We start from the raw sequence: 18,265 nt of genomic DNA on the forward strand, positions 1-18,265 counted from the left end.
GAGGTGAGGTGGCCTTTGCTCCCGCCTGGCCGACTGCCGCCTCCTGACGCCACCTCCCGAGCGGCTGTCGGGGGCCCGCCCAGCTGTTGACAAAGGCCGCACTGTAGAACCCGGGGGTTTGGTGAAGGGTTGGATTCCAAGCCACCACTTGTTAGGCCTCCCACTGGTCATAGCTACACAAAGGTAATCTTGTTACTTTACCATGCGATGGGGCCAATTATACTCACCTAGCTAGGTTGAGAAGCAAAAAAAACTATATGGAAAGTAATTAGCACTGGGTCCCACATGGTAAGCCCTAATAAATGGCAGCAATTCTTATGAACACATGCTGTGATATTATTGCTGCCCATTAAGCATCTGTTGTGTGCAAAATACTATACAAGTCACCTTACAGGCATTGCTCTTGTTTAAGTGGTTTGTTCAAAGTCACACAGCCAGTGAACAGCAGAGCAAGGACTTAAACCCAGGTTTAAATTACTTACGATAGATTAAACTAAATTAAACTACTTAGCAGGTAAATTAAACTACTTACGATTCTTAATGTTTGGACACTTGTGTATCAGTTATTTGTAGATTTAAACTGTGAAGAATTAATCCTGCCCTCTAATAATAGCTATTGACCATAGAAGAAGCCCTATTCCAAGTACTTTAAAGGTATTAATTTAATCTTCACAGCAATCCTGTTAAGTAGGTATTATTAATACCTTCATTTTACAGTTGAAGAAACAGGAAAGTATGTTAAATTTTACAAGGGTCAACCAACCAGTAAGGAACAGAGCTGTATTCAAACCCTAACTGACTGAACCATGAGCTTGTGCTTTTAACTCTTGCAAACTGCCTCAGTAAGACTTCATCAGGGCCAGGTTCATGTTGTCCGTGTACTCCCCTTTTATACATTACGGAGAATGTGCCAAGGATTCTCTGCCTGACAACTAGCACACAACCTGGCCTGCAATAGTTGTTCAGTATTTGAACATGTGATGAATATATGAACCTTGGGAAAACTAAGCCTAATAATGATAAGCCTAAACTAAGCCTATAAGTAATGATTTAGTAAATTAAAAAAAAAAAAATCTAATTAAATTCAGCAAGATTCTGTAGTTTAGCCTTATCTGGGCCTGGGAGTCTGGGATATTTCTCTGTAAAATTTTCCTTCAATTAAAATAGTATTGGAGGTTCTACTTAGTGCAATAAAACCAGGCAAAGAAATAAAAGGCATAGAGATTGGAAAGGAAGAATAACACTGTATTTGCAGATAAAAATACCATGGAATAGTACCAAAAAAAGCTACTGGAACTAATTAGTTTAGCAAAGATGCAGGATACAAAGTTAATATACAAAAAATCAGCTGTATTTCTGTATACTAGCAATTAACAATTGGATGTTGAAATTTTTAAAATATCATTTAGCAGCAAAAACAAAAACACAAAAACCTAGAGATAAATGTGACCAAAGATGTGAAAGACATAAAATGAAAACTGTAAAACATTGCAGGAGAAATTAATGATCTAAATACAGAGATATTTCATGTTCATGGATCAGAAGATTCAATATTTTTAACATGTCATTTCTGTCTGAATGGATCTACAGATTTAAGGCAAGCCCAATAAAAATCGTAGCAGATTCTTTTTATAGAAATTATCAACCTGATTCTAAATTTTATATGGAAATGCAAAGGAACTAGAGTAGCCAAAACTTTGACCAAGAAAAACAAAGTTGAGGGACTTACAATACTTGATTTCAAGACATTATAAGAAGGGCGCCTGGATGTCCGAGTTCATTGAGCCTCTGACTCTTGATTCAGCTCAGGTCTTGATCCTAGGGTCGTGAGATTGAGCCCCACATCCTTAAGATCCTCTCTCTCTCTCTCTCTCTCTCTCTCTCTCTCTCTCTCTCAAAAAAAAAAAAAGACATTATAAGAGTTACAGTAATCAACACAGTGTGGTATTGATGTGAAGATAGATATAAATAGAGCAATGTAACAGAATTGAGAGCCCAGGGAGAGACCTACACATACAGAGTCAATTGATTTTCAACAAATATGCCAAGGCAATTCAATGGGGGAAAGGATAATCTTTTCAAGAAATGGTGCTAGAACAATTGAATAGTTATGCCAAAAAAAAAAATGAAAAGAATCTCAATCCTTTCCTCATACCATATAAAAAATTAAAAAATGGATCATAAATCTAAATGTAAGAGCTAAAAGTATAAAACTCATAGATGAGAATACAAGGAAAAAAATACGTTACCTTGGATTTGGCAAAAATTTTTTAAACATGGCACAAAAAGCATCTTAAAAGGGAAAAGAATTGATAAATTTTACCTTCTCAAAATTAAAACATTTTTTCAAAACATACTTAAGAAAGTAAAAAGGTAAGCCATAGACTGGGAGAAACTGTTTGGAAAGCATATATTTAATAAAGGACTTCTAACTACAATATATAAAGAACTCTTACAACTCAGAAGACAAAACCTAATTTTTAAAACTGGGCAACAAATTTTTTTTAAATTTTTTTAAATGTTTATTTTTTATTGAGAGACAGTGAGAGATAGAGCATGAGCATGGGAGGAGCAGAGAGAGAGGGAGACAGAATCTGAAGTAGGCTCCATGCCCTGAGCTGTCAGCACAGAGCCTCACGTGGGGCCTGAACCCACAAACTGCAAGACCATGACCTGAGCCAAAGTCGGATGCTTAACTAACTGAGCCACCCAGGCGCCCCTGGGCAACAAATTTAGACAGACACTTCACCAAAGAAGTTATATTGATGACAAAATAAATATATGAGAAGATGCTTAACATCATTAGACATTAGGGAAATGCAAATTAGAAGTACAATGAGGTATCACTGCACACCCTAGTCACAGAATGGCTAAAATTAAAAAGACTGATCATACAAATTATTGGCAAGGATATGGAACAATTGGAATTTTCATATAGTGCATTTTGGGAATATAAAATGATATAACTAATTTGGAAAACAATTTGGCCATTTTGTAAAAAGCTAAACATATACCTACCATATGATTCCCATTGCATTCCTAGGTATTTACCCACTAAGACTATGAATATTCATTGCAGCATTATTTGTGATAGGCCCAAACTAGAAACAACCCAAATGACCATCAGCAGGTGAAAGGAAAACAAATTGTGGTATATTCACACAATGGAATACTGCTTGACAATGAGAAGGAATGGACAATTGATAGACTCAACAACATGAATGAATCTCAGAATAATTATTCTGAGTGAAAGAAGCCAGACCAAAAAAGGAACACATACTGTATGATTCCTTTGAAATAGAATTCTAGAAAATCCAAACTATAGTGATAAAAAGATCAGTGGTTGCGATCAGTGGGATGAAGAAGATGAAAAATAGGGACTGGAGATTGGTGGGAAGGTGGTATCACAAAGGAGAAAACTTTTTGTAGTGATAGACATGTTATTTTTCTTGATTGTAGTGATGGTTTCACAGACGTATACTTGGTCAGAAGTTCTCAAATTGTCTACTTTTATCATGTGCAGTTTACTATATGCAAATTTTGCCTCAATAAAGTTGGGATGGAAAACATATCTATTTAAATTTTAGAAGGCTTTATATTACAGCCTAATCTGAGCCTGGGAGTCAGAAAATCAGTGCAAATTGCTTTCAATTTATAAAATTGAAGCAGTCCTTTTTTATACTTCATAGAGAGTGTAGTGAAGATTGCAACTATAGGAGAGACTACAAGATTAAAATATTTTAAAATTAATATTATTGACATCTCTAGATAATTTCTTTTAAGCACTACAGCTTTTTTCTTAACTTTCCACAAGTGTAATGATTAAAATATAAAACCATAGACATTAATAAAGATTATCTTAAAAGCTGTAATAGAAGAGATTAGAAATTCTGAAATAGGAGTTATGAAGTTATTTTGTAGCAGGCAAAGGAAACCTTTATTTTTCTTATATAAAAAAAGGTGCAGGAAAATGTTTGTAGGAAACCACAAGTATAAATAGCAAGAGTTAAGGAAAGAGAAACTACTAAGTTAACCCTTTTATAAGAAGAAGAGTGGGGTGTGCCTGGGTGGCTCAGTCAGTTGAGCAACCAACTCTTAATCTCCGCTCAGGTCATGATCCCAGGGTCATGGTGATCAAATCCTGTGTGAGGCTCTGCGCTCAGCATGGACCTAAGCTGCGCTCAGTTTAGGATTCTGTCTCTCCTTCTGCCCCTCTTCCAGCTCTCATGCTCTCTCTCTCTCTAAAGGGGGAGGGGGAGGAGGAGGGAAAGGAGGAGGAGGAGAAGAATTGATCCTTTTGTAATGAATCTTATAATTTGTAATGTGTATTCAGATTTTCATAGTTTAGGTAGGTATTTGCCCATCCAAATACAGAGGCTTCAATGAAATTGTAGTAAACACAGTCCTGTAGTGAAGACCAGGAAAATTTGAGAGACTTTTAAAACTTTTTTCTAAGAAAATATGTCCAATGCCTCCTGCTTTTTGTTAGGTCACTAAACATGTGATAGGACTGTGGGAATATATGAGGAAGGCTCTGAGTGGTTTTGGATTGTAAAAACTTTTAACTTCCTATATTAATCCATAAAATTATGAAGTTAAAAGAACTAATAAATCATTTGGTCCAACATTCTTCATTTATAGATGAGGAAACTGAGATCCAAAGATGACAAGGTCCTTCACCTAAGGACCACAGAGCAAGTTAAATGAACTGTGTTAGAATCCAGATATGCTGACCACCAGTCTAGTGCTTTTCCTCACAGTACATTACTGCTTTTAATTATATTAGTGTAGAATACAGAGGAACAACTGGCCACCTATAATTAAGATTAAAGCTTCATCATCTTCTAGAATGATGCATTTTGAAGTTTTTATGTCTTATTGATCCCTCCTTTCTGGCTTTTTCTTCTCAAGCTCTGTCCTCAGTTTTCTGCTTTTATTTTTGAACATTTGGGGAGCTCAGGCACTTGTAGCTTCAATTATCACCCATATTCAGATGATTTCCAAATCAACATTGCCAATTGTTATCTTTCATTAGTGTTCCAATCCTGTATTTCCATATTTACATAGAATATCTTCCAGAGGGATGAATGTACTACAGTGATGGGCTCCTGAATTCAACAATTTCCTTATCAAAGTAGCTTCAGTATTCCTTCTGGTCTCCCAGGTTAAATCATATGAAGAGATTTCTTTCTGTCTCCTAAAGCATTCTGTCATGGTATCCTATATTTTCTTTAAAATTTCTCTTTGCTCTATTTTTTTATTCTTTTTTTTTTTTGAGTTCTTAGTGTTTGCCAAGTACCAAAAGTGTTCTATATGTATTATCTCATGTAAGCCTCACAACAGTCCTAAAGATAGATATCAATATCATCTCAATTTTACAGAAGGGTAAACAGTCCTGGAGAGGTTAAATAAATTGCCCAAGGTTACATAATTCATAAATGGTAGAGCAGGGATTCAAATCCACTGTCTGATTTTAGAACCTCAAGTTTTAGCTACTGAGTTATATTTCTACTATTGGGCTTAACCCATTCTTGTCCATTCCATACTATCATCTCAATACAAATCCCTTGTCTCACAGATGAATTTGTATAACAACATCCTAGCCAATCAACTTATCTTGAAACATATTTATTCAATCCATCTTGTATCTTGCTGCCAGACCAACCAACTTAAAACATTATTAAGTCTATGCCATAAAGGTGCTGGTGCTCAGTATTAGGCCAGAACGTATCAACAAAATGGACCCCAGTGTTTGAGAACTCATTTTAAATGGATGATTTTACAATCCCATTGCCCCAGAGATCTACCTGGATCTTGGGAAAAGTCATTTAATATACTACCTACCCCCATTGTTATGTCATTCCAAACCACCTCCCAACACTCTCCCCACAATCCTTCATTGCTATGTTCTATGATCACTTGTCTTTGCAGTTCTTTACGACCCACTTTCCTTTATACCTCTTCACTCACCTCATGCTAGCTTCCTCTCTGCCTTAGCTATGTCAGTTTGACCTCAGGAATTTCCATTCTCCTGCCAACAACTCCTCTGCCATTATCTGCCTTTCCTTCAAACAATTTCTACCTTACTGAAATCGAAGGAATCTGCTTCCATGACAACCTTTTTGGCTAGGAGACAGTTAACATTCTCTTCCCTAGCTGTCACATCCTTTCACATCAGTGTTTTTTTTTTTTCAACGTTTATTTATTTTTGGGACAGAGAGAGACAGAGCATGAACGGGGGAGGGGCAGAGAGAGAGGGAGACACAGAATCGGAAACAGGCTCCAGGCTCTGAGCCATCAGCCCAGAGCCTGACGCGGGGCTCGAACTCACAGACCGCGAGATCGTGACCTGGCTGAAGTCGGACGCTTAACCGACTGTGCCACCCAGGCGCCCCTCACATCAGTGTTTTAATACTATCAACCAGCCATCTCTCTTCTTTAAACTTTTCCATCTGGAAGTCTGTTTGTTGTTGTTGTTGTTGTTGTTGTTGTTTTCTAAGCTAACTAGGCCTAATAACTGCAGATCAAAGAAATCATGTTTCTTCTTATGCAAATGCAAAACTAAAATCTTCCCATTATCATGTACAATGCAAGGAATGATCAAGCCAGGGGAAATGAAGTCAGAAAGTTCAAGAACAATATAGAGAATACTTGCTCCAGTCCTGGGAGCTATCCAACTTGGTCCTTTGGGTCCTTGTTACCACAGACAGACCAATGTGAGATGACACAGTTTACTCCCAGAGAGCAATCCCAGGTCAGTTTATCACTCTGCTACATGGAAAACAAGCACTAGAAACAGCCAGTTCATAATTATATTTCCCAGATTACCTAAAATATGTCCTTTACAGATAGTAAATTTGTACTAATTTGTTTTGAATTGGGATCCAAACAAGATCATCTCATTACATTTTGATTGTTATATTTGAAATTTCTTTTAATTGAGAGCAGTACTCCTCCCCTCCTTTCTTCGTACTATTAAATTATATCAGAAACTGGGTGTATTGGGATTCAACCAGAGAAACAGAACAAGTAGGAGATATATACTAAGAGATTTATTGCAAAGAATTGTCTTACTCAGTTGGGAGAGCTGGTAAGACAAGTTAGAAATGCATAAGGTAAACTGTCAGGATGGGCAGAGTGGAACTTATGGGCATGAGCTGAAACTACTATGCCCAGGTAGAATTTCTTCTGGGCAGCCTCAGTTCTTGCTCTTAAATTGTTTCAACTGATTGAATCAGACTCTTCAAGATTATCTAGGATAATCTCTTTTACTTAAAGTCAGTTGATTATGGACTTAATTACTATACAAAATACCTTCACAGCAACACTTAGTTTAGTGTTTGATTGAATAATTAGGGACTAAAAGTCTAGCTATATTGACATACAAAGACTATCACGTTGGGTCAATTGTGTAGATTATTCCTACATTCTGGATTTATCTGTTTTCTTCCTTGTAGTGTCATTTATTTTGTTTTCTTTCCATATTTCCTATAAATACAGTTTGGCTTTAGAGAGATTCAGGCTCCATCAGACTGTTCTGGCAAGAAAATAGTTGGTGCTGTGTGCTTCATGTTACATCAGGAAGTCCACAATATCTGCTTGTCAACTTTTAGACTGACCATTGGGGTTTTCATCAATAGTTTATCTAATGATTTTATCTGTTAGGATGGTAGTCTGAATCCATTTTATTGCAGATTAAAAAATGATGATTATTTATTAGTATGTTTCTGTAAAAAAAACCTTTTTCTTATGAACTGGGGCTACCTTGAAATACTGTTCATATAGGAAAGGCAAGAAAAATGTCAAATTCTTTCCTTTTAAGGAGTTGGTCCCTAGTTACTTGCAATCATGTCCAACGTGTAGAATATAAAATTTTTAGTATAACTACAAATTTATGGGTTTTATATACTTGATCAGTTGCAGTTAGTATTTCTTTTGTTGTTTAGTCCCATCTTTGGCCAATGGTAAGCACCTCATATTGTCTTTTTGACAAGACAACTTTCTTGCATCCTGGTCTCTCCCTGGCTTATCTTCTTTAATTCCAGCTTCAGATCTGGAACCAGCTATCCCTCCAAGGAGTTCTGGATCCTTTCAACGGGGAATGGTATTTTAGAGACGACAATCTGGTTGCTAGATGTATTCATAGCTGTTGGATTATGATTATTTCTAGTCCTTTTTGGAGGACAGAGCTAGGGAATATATATGTTTGAAAAGAAAATAACAATTTAGAGTTTGTACTGATATCCCTAATTTAAATTTAATATTACAAGACTTTAAATATAACACTATTTTAATAGTTGTCTTTCTTTAATCTTACATTGAAAATCATATTACCTAATTAAGTAATTATTTATATTATAAAATATAGAAAATAGATACAAAATAAAAATCCCAATATACTGACTGGTTACTGAATGACTTTACATGTTCTTACTGTTCTATTTGTCCTTAGACTATGTATCACTAGTGATGCAGAGTCAAAATAGCTGTGTTCTAGTCCCTTGAAATAATTCTCCTTTTTTTTTAAAAAAAAATTTTTTTTTAAGTTTATTTATTTTTGAGACACAGAGAGACAGAGCATGAACGGGGGAGGGTCAGAGAGAGAGGGAGACACAGAATCGGAAGCAGGCTCCAGGCTCTGAGCCATCAGCCCAGAGCCTGACGCGGGGCTCGAACTCACGGACCATGAGATGGTGACCTGAGCTGAAGTCGGACGCTTAACCGACTGAGCCACCCAGGCGCCCTTAATTCTCCTTTTTCTAGTAGTTCCTCAGTTTGTTTTATTACTTTTAGAAATTTCTTTTTAATTTTACTTTTGAAATGTAAAATTTTTCTACGTTTCCCAAGTTGGAACTATATAATAAGGCATATTTGGAGAAGTGTCATGCCCATTCCCAGTCCTCTACCCTGTTACCTCTTTACTCCTACTTTTAAACATTTTTGTGTTTTTTCCAGGACTTTTGCAAATATAAGCAAATACATACACAAACATAAATAAAAGTAGATACGTGTTTGTGTTTTCCACCCCATTATTACACAATGTATAGTGTTCTGTAACTCCTTTTTTTTTCACTTAATAATATATCCTGAAGATCATTTCATATTAGAGTAATTAAAAAATAGAGATTTACTTCATTTTTGGATAACTACATAGAATTCAAACATGGATTTATCATAATTTCTTTAACCAGACCCTTTTTGATGGACATTTGGGTTGTTGTTATCCACAGAATTCAACAGTCAATGATCTTTTATGTAAGTAATTTCACTTTTTTTTTTTTTTTGTTTTAACCAGGTATTACCTAAGTTCTCTCTATGGGAAGAATTCTCAGCAGGAATATATGAGGGTGCTCATTACTCTGCACCTGGATCAGAAGAATATTCTGTCACATGTTTGAATTTGTGCCAACCTGATAGAAGTGGTGTAGCAAGGATAATTTTCATTGTTTCTTATTATGAGTAGTAGTCAGCTTATTTCTTATATTTAAGAGCCATTTTCAATTTTGTTGTGAATGGTCCATTCTTATCTTTTGTCCATTTTTCCCACATTTTAGGTATATGGTGTCATATTTTACATCTTTTTATTTTACAAATCCCTTGACTGATTTTTACAGAAATATTTATTTTTACTGCTTTTGTGTTTTTTACTTTTCATACTCTCACTTATGGTCTTTCCTTTGCACTCAGAGTCCTCTTTAATTAATTTCTTATAGGGCTGGCTTAGTGGTCATGAACTCCTTTAGCTTTTGTTTATCTAGGAAACTGTATTTCTCCTTCTATTTTGAATGATAGCTTTGCTGGATAGAGTATTCTTGGCTGCACTTTTCCCCCTTTCAGCACTTGGAATATATCATGCCACTCCCTTCTGACCTTCAAAGTTTCTGCTGAAAAATCTGCTGATAGCCTTATAGGGGTTTCCCCTTGCACGTAACTGTCTTCTTTTCTCTTGCTGCTTTTTAATAGATTATTTTCAAAAACCTACTAATGGAGAAAACATAATATGATTTTAAGATATTTTGCTATGATACAGCACTTTTTTTCATGTTTATTTACTTTTGAGAGAGAAAGAGAGACCACATGTGTGCAGGAGGGGTAGAGAGAGAGGGAGACAGAGGATCTAAAGTGGGCTCCACACTGACAGCAGGGAGCCCAATGTGGAGCTCAAACCCGTGAACTGTGAGATCATGACCTGAGCTGAACTTGGATGCTTAACCAACTGAGCCACCCAGGCACCTCTATGATACGGCAGTTTATGCAGTTTTGTAACATCTAAGTCTTTGCTATTACAATTATTATTTACAATATTGACTTTTGCTGAAATTATTATCTTCATAGATAAAAGAATCTGTACATGGAGTATTCTATCAGATCTTTTTTTTATTCATAGATATTTTACTTTTAATTGATTTTTATTTTTTTTTGATCACAAAGAATGTCTTCAACTTAGCTGAAGACTAAACCCAAAGAAAATAACAACAACACAGTTGGAGTAGTAAAATTAAAACTCTGGAAATGTTTCAAAAGGAATCTAATTTCTAGAAAATGATAGTATTTGTTAGGCAGAATTCCAGATTGCCAAGAAAGCATCTTAGACTTCAAAGACTAAAGTAAAAATCTAGAGACCAAGGAACCAAATTTTTGTCAATATTTATTGGCTATGTGGTTTCCTAGGGGCCCTCAACTTTCTTTGACTTGACCACAGTTCAAAACACACTGCAGTTTCCTTGTTAAAATAAATATTAATGTGAGATTGCTCACAATAGCGGTGAGTCAATAGCCAACTCAGAGAGTAAAGTTCAAACACAATAGCCTTTATTCATTCTTCTGGTTTGTTAACAACTGCATTCTATACTAAAAGTAGGACATCAAAATGAACAATATTTAGGTGGACAGGAACACTTGGTCCTATAGTGAATGATCTTAACACTTAGTATAGACAGCTGGATAAAGGTAAGACTTGGAACTTGTGAAATCCCAAAGAATATATGCATTCATTCATTCAATAACATTTACTGAAAGCCAACTAAGTATGTGCTAGGTTAGCATGTACTACACAAGTGCTAAAGATAAAAGGAAAAATAAAATATCGTATACAACTAACAATAGTACAAGGTAGTGATATATAAACAAATTGCAAAGAGAAGGAATGAGAAGGATTCATTTTTTTTTTAATTTTTTTTCAACGTTTTTTATTTATTTTTAGGACAGAGAGAGAGAGAGCATGAACGGGGGAGGGGCAGAGAGAGAAGGAGACACAGAATCGGAAACAGGCTCCAGGCTCTGAGCCATCAGCCCAGAGCCCGACGCGGGGCTCGAACTCAAAAACCGCGAGATTGTGACCTGGCTGAAGTCGGAGGCTTAACCGACTGCGCCACCCAGGCGCCCCGAGAAGGATTCATTAATAAGGGAGGTAGCCTTCTAAATGGCTCCCTGCCTTTTGGTACTTATGCTCTTGCATAATTCCCTCCTCTTAAGTGTGGTCTGGACATAGTGATGCTTATAATGAATAGAATTATAGCAAAAGTAATGGGATGTCACATCCAAGATTTGGTCTAAAAGATTATTATTTCCATCTTGCTATTACCCTCTGTCTTTGGCTTTTTCTCTTGCTTGCTCTAATGAAGTAAATTGCCATTTTATGAGCTGCCCCAATGGATAGTTTCACATGGGAAGGTACTGAGGGCAAACTTTGGCCAATAGCAAACAAGGAACTAAATCTTGCCAACAACAGTATGAATGAACCTGGAAATGATACCTTTCTAATAGAGCCTTGAGATGAATACAGCCCTGGCCAACACTTTGATTGCAACTATGTGAAAGCCCTGAAGCAGAGGACCCCATTCCTGACCCACAGCAACACAAGATAATAAATATTGTTACAACCTAGTAAGTTTTGGGGTAATTTGTTATACAGCAACAAATAACTAATACAATTAGGAAGAAAATCAAGGGTAATGAGAATAGAAGGAATAGCATTTGTAGAGATGAGAGTGTATAGGATAGATTAAATTCTGGAATGGCAAATGATCTTGTGTGGTTATAGTGTGAAATATCCTTTAAGAATGACTTAAGATAAGATTTGAGATGAGGATTGGAGGCCAAATAGTAAAATGTGTTTAATGGCATTTGTATCAATCAGGGCTCCCTCAAGAGAAGCAGAAACCTCTCCAAATATTTTAAACAGAAAAAGTTTAATATGGGGAATTAGATGCTTATGAAACCATTAGAAGTGCTTAAAACTAAGTCTGATCATTGCTATGACTATAATTGCCTCTCAACACCCAAGAAGCTAGGCTAGATTCTGGAACTTTGCTGCAGAAAAAACCAGTATTTCCATGATCATGCTTGCCTGTAGCAGTAGCTGAAGTAGCATAAAGTTCGTCTCTCCTTACTGCCTTCTAACTCATGTGGATATGCATTAATTGGTAGAACTTATTGGATTCGAGAAGTCCAGCTGTAGACAGTCTGGGAAAAGTAGTTTTCATTTTTCATCCTCTACAGTTTAAGAAAGCACACACTCAAAATGGATGCTGAATGCCAACTCACCATATCCACTTAGTATAGTAACGTGTTTGGACTTCCTTCTGGAAAAAAATGGTGAGTCCTCAAAGTGTGAGGAATGACATAATAAGCTCTGTATCAGAGAAAATACATTTATGTAGGAGAAAAGGATGGACTGTAGGTGTGACAGAGAGTTTGCTGAGATTGGAAACAGTGCAGTGGTATAGAAGAAAAATGATAAAGAGCTTGAACTCGGGTCTAGGAAATACCAAGGAGAGGTCAGAGGATGTGTAAGACAAAGTAAATTGAGTTCATTCCAATTCAGTTAATATTTAATGCCACCATTCAAACTCTATGTCCCTTAATTCATGTACCCTGAATGACACTTCTCTGGGGGCTGTATTTTCTGAATGTAACAATAGTACTCCAGGTACTGTACTTTCTTACTGTATTATCAAATCTAATAATTCTTTATTCTTTATTAAGCTTAGGTCTGTATGATTCAGGCTTAGAGTGGTGCTGAAGTGAAAGAAACACAGCACAACAACCAAAATTCACTTCAAAATAATACTGTTTTATTTATTTTTACATTTCTCAAAAACTGTGACCATACATATGCCACAGCAAACTTGGTAAAACATTTCCTTCCAATCCTATTGACTTCCATCACAGCCTCCAAGTACTCTGGGACATCTCCTCCCATAAATCCCCTAACTCTCTCTTGACACCTAACCCCCTGCAATTTTTTTCTTTTCCTCATTCCCCTTCCATCACTGCCTCCTTCTCATTCCTTGATTGTATAGGTTGACGTAGACTCTCTGCAGCAAAGTAAACCCTTCTGGTTTGGGGTTTATTTTGAGAAAATTAGACTGGCAATTAGAGAAGTAAAGTTTGCATAGTAATGTTTGTCCTGCCACAGTTTTCACTGTCAACTATTAGGTATATTTCTTTGATTTTATTTCCAAACTAATTTCTCCTTATTCCCTCCCAAGACACTTGCATGTTAATGGCTTAAAAATCCTGATCTTTAGTCCTACCTTTCCCCCATAGCTAAAAATTTACCTGCTTTATAGATACTTCCACTCACATATTGTTTCCATACCAGAAACACCATTACTCAAGCCAAACTCATTATCCTCTATCTCAAATATGCTTAATTTTTCTTTGTACCCTAACTTGGCTAGTGAAAGAACCATTCATGTAGTTGCCCAAGTTGAAAATTTCACTGTCCTTGTTGAGTTACTTTCATATCTCATCAGTTAGCCACTATTTCTGATTTTAGTCTCAGAAATCTCTCTGGAATCCATTTTCTGTCCTATCTGCACTGCCAGAGTCCAAGCCCTTATCATTTTGTACTGGCACTCTTTGTCTTACTGTCTCTAATCCCTCTTTTCTGTAGTTCAGCAATTCCCATTCACTGATCCTGGGATCAGTTGGATCAGATTCTCTGGGATTTATTTTGCTTTTGTTTATGTGTTTGCTTCAGTACATCTCTCTAGGTCCTAAACATGAAAAAACATTCTGATTCTTTTGGGCTGGGTTAGGGGCCCATGATTTTGAGCTTTTATAAATCTCCTTCGATGGGTCCAGTGATCAGCTAGATTTGGTTTAACAATTTCTTAAGCCCATATTTTACATCACCACCACTAGAATCATTTTTTAGAGTCCTCAAAATCTTATTATATCCCTGTGATGATCATAACCCAATGATGCTTTCCTGTGCCAATCAGAGAGTATTTAGCCTAGGAATTAAGACACCACAGAATTGGCTCCTTGCATAACCCCCCTCCAGTTTCATTTTTTTCCATCTCTTCCCTATTGTCATGATACCATAGGCTGTAGCCACGATATACAACTGGTTACCTAGGGAACGTTGCTCCCTTTTTCATATCTCTGGGCCTTTGCAAGACTGTAAAGCTCAGATTGTCACTTTTTTCCATCATTTCTTGTCAAAAATCTTATGGATCCTTAAGAGCCTAGCCTAAATAACATAACTTTCATGAAGCCTTTCCAGATAAATCAGAAGTTGTTTCTCCTCTGAGTTCCCATAGTCTGTGCTGAAATTATAGCATTTAGTACAGTTAGGTTCAAAGTACTGTGAATTGTAAGTTGTCTCTCCTTCCACATACTGAGCTCTCTTTTTGCTTAATGGTAATGGTATGTGTATGTAGCGGGCCAGGCTGTGGTAGGGGAAGGAATGTGGAAGGAGAGACCACTGGGAAGGTAGAAGGAGTTAGATCCCAATCATAGGACTTGTTTACTTGCTCTCAGCATGTCCACATTATCCTAAAGGGTTATCTTAAGTACAGTTCAGAAAATTATTTCTTCTAGTTGATTGGTAAAGGCCAATCCTTTGATTGGTACTTATCAGTGAGTTAGTTGTCACTGGTAAAATGAGGAAAATAAGGTCCATGTAGTCAGTTTTTCATAAAACTAGACTTATTTAGTGACTCTTCTTTATTCTGATTTTTATAACTTTCTCCTTTGCTATCTTTTGTAAAATGATAGCAGTGTTAGAAGTATAAATTTTAGATGTTTTTGTCTGAAAATATGAAAAAGTTAAAAACCCTATTTTGAGCCCCCAATTTAAAAAAGAATCATTGGTCTATGAAATTAGGACTACTGGGGCTCCTATTGCCTGGATATCTGGGAAAGGGCCTGGAAGAAATGACATTCCAACAGCAATGAGCACATCTAGATTTTTTTTTTAAGTTTATTTTGAGAGAGATAGGGACAGCACAGGTTGGAGAGGGTCAGAGAGAGACGGAGAGAGAGATAATCCCAAGCAGGCTCCACACTGCTAGTGCAGAGCTTGATGCAGGGCTCAAATCCACAAAAGTGTGAGATCATGACCTGAGCTGAAACCAAGAGTTGGATGCTTAACCAACTGAACCACCCAGGTGCCCTGAGTGCACCTAGATCTTTATTTCCATGACCATTCTCAAAAACATCCAACCAATCAAACAAAAAACCCCCAAGGATCCTTGGAGAAATGACTGATTTTAGGAGTGGGGCAGGAAATATATAAGATGAGCCTGGGTTATCATACAGTGCCAGAAAGTAAGGAAGTACACAATAAAAACACCATGATGGGGGTAGGTCAAAGGGACACTGGAGCAAACTTAGGTCAAAGGGACACAAGAGCAAACTGAAAAGATTCCCAATGATCAAAGCAGGAACAATTTGAGCAAAAAATAAATTAAATAGCATTGGATTATAACATAAAGTAGAAAATAAATATTCATCCACACTGATGTAAATAAAGGATTGAATAAATTAATGAGGGAAAATAGATGAATCTCCTCACAGGAGAATTCCAAATAATTTATGTAGATATTCTGCTTTCAAGGAGGCAGAGCATAACTGCCCTCGATTTATGTATGGGCTATGCATAGTGACTTCTTTCCAAAGAGTACAGTATGGAAAGAGGGAAAAAGAGTAACTTTACATTGGAGAAAACTGATGGACACCAAGGTTAATATCAACAGTGATAGGTCATGTTGATAGTATGTATCTTTGATATGTTGTGATGAAAATAGCACTTTAACCTTCTTTGTGTTCTTTCTCCCCTTCTCCAGTGTAATCATAAGAAAACATCAGAGAAACCCCAGTTGAAGGATATTATGCACAATACCTGACCAGTACTCCTCAAAATTGATGTGGTTATCAAGAACAAGGAAAGTCTGAGAAACTGTCAAGCCAAGAGAAGCCTATGGAGACATTACAACTAACTGTAATATGATACCTTGGATGGGATCCTGGAAAAGAAGAAAAGATATTAGGTAAAAACTAAGGAAGTCAGAATAAAGTATACATTTTAGTTGATAATAATGTATCAATATTGGTTCATTAAGCCTGGCAAATGTACCATACTAATATAAGATGTTAATAATAGGGGAAACTGGCTGTGGGGTATATGAGAACTCTTTGTTACTATCTCCACTTTTTTTTCTAAGTAAATTTAAAACTATTCTAAAAAAATATATTTTTTAAAAAGTAAATGGCCTTGGGGCGCCTGGGTGGCTTAGTCGGTTAAGCATCCGGCTTTGGCTCAGGTCTTAATCTCACAGTTCGTGAGTTTGAGCCCCACATTGGACTCTGTGCTGCCAGCACAGAACCTGGAGCCTGCTTCACGTTCTGTGTCTTTCTCTCTCCGCTCACACTCTCTCTTTCTCTCTCTCTCAAAAATAAATAAACATTAAAAATTTTTTTAAATAAAAAGTAAATGGCCTAGATACTAAAGGAGGACATCCTAACTCACATCAGCACTGTCTGGAAATTTGGGCATTTCCTGGAGAACAAACACAGAGGAGAATGCTCTGAGCTGGTTTTAATATTATTAAAAATGCTCTGGGGCGCCTGGGTGGCGCAGTTGGTTAAGTGTCCGACTTCAGCCAGGTCACGATCTCACAGTCCGTGAGTTCGAGCCCCGCGTCAGGCTCTGGGCTGATGGCTCGGAGCCTGGAGCCTGTTTCTGATTCTGTGTCTCCCTCTCTCTCTGCCCCTCCCCCGTTCATGCTCTGTCTCTCTCTGTCCCAAAAATAAATAAAAAACATTGAAAAAAAAATTTTTTAAAAAATGCTCTTAGGTCAAACCTGACCTTACATATAGACTATTATGATAAACAACTAAATCTTATTTACATTTAACTAGGAGATTGAATTGACAAATAATTGCTTTTCTTCCTGTTTGGAAACTTAAACCTGTGTGTGTGTGTGTGTGTGTGTGTGTGTGTGTGTGTGTGTGTGTGAGTGTGAGTAACTCTCTCATTCCTTGGTAAGAATTTATTTACTTGAGTGTTATTATTATTGTCCTTAGAAACCTGCTCTTCCCTAGTTTGATTTTGCTTTGGTAACCAGCTAAAAGTCTACAGAAGGGCAGTAACATGCAGGATTCTTTGCTCTGGAAATCAACATGATTCAATCTTGTTCAAGCCAGTGGGCATTTATGAATTCCCACTTTGTGCATACATGTGCTGGGCGTCAAGTCCTCTGCTTTACTCCAGCTTTCCACCCTTAGAAATCTGCTTGTTTTTATTGGACGCACATTAGCATGTTTATACTTGATAGTTGGCCTAGTTTTTATAAAAAGCAGTTAGTTTCACAAGGGCCAGATTGTAGGTGTGAATTGGGGTCATATCTTGCATTCTTCTAATTTCTCTTTGCTCAATGGAGAATAAAGAGAATTTGGCTAGGAAGAAGGAGACTTGTAGACCTGGCTCTACTTCACTTCTAGCTATCAGCGACATTTGGCTTCATTTTTTTAACTTTGTGAAGGAAGAATTTAGAGGAGCTTATCTTGGATCCTTGTGAGCCTTGCATTTTCTGACCATATGAGCTGGACCAGGTAAGTCTTTGCTGAGGTTGGTGTCTGAATCAATGAGGGAACAGTTCTCAAAGGTTTTTAGTGGTTCTCTTTTTTCTTTGTTATTGCAAGTGGATTTAGGAAAAATTCCCTGAAGTTGGGACAGGAGTCCTAAGTTGTTTTTCTTATCTCCCCACTATTGTTTTTTGGCAAGTGCCTGATTTCAAGCTTACATACTGGAATAGTTTATATCACTCTCTTGTCATTTGCAAAAGGAGTCTGGTGGTGTAGGGAAAAGAATATGGGCTCTGCAGTCATTCTGACATGGGATTGAATCCTACCTTTAGCACATAAGTAGACATGTGACCATAGAAAAGTGATGTAACTCCTCTAAAAATCAAATTTTCTAATAAAAAATGACAGTAATAATTCTTCTCAGAGAAAACATAGTGATTAAATA

At 36.8% G+C, this 18,265-nt stretch overlaps 1 long non-coding RNA gene across 2 annotated transcripts in view; it reads left to right on the forward strand.

Annotated features, from left to right (window-relative positions):
- Nucleotides 1-48: 48 nt before the first annotated feature.
- LOC109491996 overlaps nt 49-18,265 on the forward strand; it is a 181,800-nt gene continuing 163,583 nt past the window's right edge. For both annotated transcript variants that reach the window (XR_006586364.1, XR_006586365.1), the window contains exons 1-2: nt 49-183; nt 16,080-16,283. This is a non-coding gene — a long non-coding RNA (uncharacterized LOC109491996). The remainder of the gene's footprint in view (nt 184-16,079; nt 16,284-18,265) is intronic.

This window comes from Felis catus, chromosome D1, assembly GCF_018350175.1.
Source record: "Felis catus isolate Fca126 chromosome D1, F.catus_Fca126_mat1.0, whole genome shotgun sequence".
Lineage (NCBI taxonomy): Eukaryota > Metazoa > Chordata > Mammalia > Carnivora > Felidae > Felis > Felis catus.